Source organism: Aplysia californica, unplaced genomic scaffold (genome assembly GCF_000002075.1).
Source record: "Aplysia californica isolate F4 #8 unplaced genomic scaffold, AplCal3.0 scaffold00123, whole genome shotgun sequence".
In the NCBI taxonomy this organism is placed as follows: domain Eukaryota; kingdom Metazoa; phylum Mollusca; class Gastropoda; order Aplysiida; family Aplysiidae; genus Aplysia; species Aplysia californica.
In genome coordinates this window covers 674,114-676,190 of record NW_004797393.1, presented here as the reverse complement: position 1 = coordinate 676,190, position 2,077 = coordinate 674,114, and the positions used below count along the sequence as shown (strand labels likewise).

General features: G+C 44.4%; 1 protein-coding gene across 1 annotated transcript in view; it reads right to left on the bottom strand.

Moving 5' to 3' along the window:
- Positions 1–2,077, bottom strand: part of LOC101861723 (chitin synthase chs-2) — a gene marked incomplete at its 3' end in the record, with an annotated part of 78,176 nt that overhangs the window by 63,829 nt on the left and 12,270 nt on the right.

Genomic DNA, 2,077 nt, shown 5'->3' with positions numbered 1-2,077 from the left:
TTTTTGGGGGGGGGGTTGCTATTTACTCAGTTGAAGTAATATTAAAGGATGCCACTGCTTGTTTATTTGTTTATTTGTTTGTTTGCTTGTTTTGTTTGCTTGTTTGTTTATTTGTTTTTGTTTGCTTGTTGTTTTTTTTAGTAAAGAGAATTACATTGACACAAAACTGTGCTAGAGGAGAACATGACAGATAGACGGAAATAAATCAGGCTTAAATCTTGTAAAGAAATATTGTAAATATCTCACCACAGGCGCCTTGTTCTGTCATTTGCCTTCCTCTCCGCTTTCTCCCTTTCCCCCGCCCTCCCCCACTCTGGCCCCGTAGCCTTCTATCTGCTCCTCACTCCATCACTCCTGACTCCTTCTTACTGCTGTCCTTCTGACACACCCCTGATCTTAGGACAGGTAAGATCGAACACCTAGCCTTCTCGGGGGTCTCATGCAAGTTTCGCAAGTCAAAGATCTCTTGATGATTCTTAAATCGATAAAGAGTAGGCTTCGGCCGAAAACCAGCAAAATCCCAAATCAATTTAAACCAAAATGAAACTGCATTAGTCATTATTTTTTTTTAAAAATTTTAACCTCGGAATGTGGCTGCCTGAAGGCAAAAGGCCCGGCGAAGTAGGAAAAACGATCACATACGTAAAAATAAATTGCAATGCAAATTTTAAAAACCAGCAGTGGAATACCCCAGTGATCTCTAGCAGGGGAGGTGGGCAAAGAAAAAGAAGAAGAAGAAGAACCTCTTCGATGTGGTCCAACTCTGACCTCTATGACATAGGTCTAAAAAAGTGTATGGGTCGCCCTTATCAAAAATATTACTATTAGGTTATCATTTAAGATGCGAGACCAGCGAATTTAACTTCCGTCTTCTAAAGGACCAAGTCAGTATAATGGGTTGAGCGCCTTGAAAACTCCTCAAAGCGACCCGAGTTCATGAACGCCAAATCAGGGGTTCGAACAAGAGCCATCTGCTCCGTAGTTCAGCATGATACCAACCGAGCTTACGTGGGATGCCCGAAGAAAGTCTTTGCGCCAAAGATACGGATATAATGTACCACACCTTTTTGATGCGTCATTTTCCAACATTTAACCCTATTCGTACGTCGTGTTTTACTATCGTATCCATGCGCGTGGGGAACTCTGTGCCACCACTTAACCCTCCGTACGTCGTGTTTTACTATAGTATCCATACGACGAGGGAAACTCTGTACCACCACTTTCCAAAGAGGAAATTTACTCTCTAATCCGATCCGACCGCTTTGCATAGCAGTCTATCAAAATGATTTTTTTGAGAAATACTGAAAGTTTTAAAGAGATCTTCGTACTACAAGTATTCTATAATGTGAAGAATACAATCCCGGTACAAAATGACCTCAGGCGTACGGATAGGGTTAAAAGGCGAGACCTACAAATTTAAGGTCCGTCTTCAAATGGGTTGACGCAAAATGACCCAAATTAAAAAACGCCAAATCAGTGATTAGAACCAGAGCCATCTGTTCCGTAGTTCAGCTCGATACCAACCTAGTTTACGGGGCGCCCGACGTAAATCTTGACGCCACATACATGGGATCGGGTCGGATTGGGTGGGGTATATCGCCCGACTCGTCGCCTGAAAACAAACGCGTTTGTTTTTGAGGCAACGAGTCGGGCGGTCGGTTTGTGCCACAATAGCTGTCTGCATGCGCCCCAAGGACCTTACTGCATAACCTTCTTGATGCACCCTCGATCTGGCTAGCAAACCGACGCGACCCGACCCGACCCGACCCGATCGTGCTAATTGGCACCAGGTAAAAGATACACCGATATAACGTACCACACCTTGTTGATGCGTCATTTTCCAACATTTGATTTAATTTGCCGTGCCAGTATGTGCCAATCCTTCTGCGTCCAGTTTGAGGCTGATCGAAAATCCCCGCGTCCACTCCCCGCTTTTCACTTGTCACGTCGTCTTGTCACACTGGCTAATGGCGTATCTGTCATGTTGCTATCTCGGTCGGTTCCATTTCCAGTTAGGGGAAACAAGTTACTATTTTCTGGGAAGGGCAACAGAAAACAATTGGGTGGCTTGGGGGGG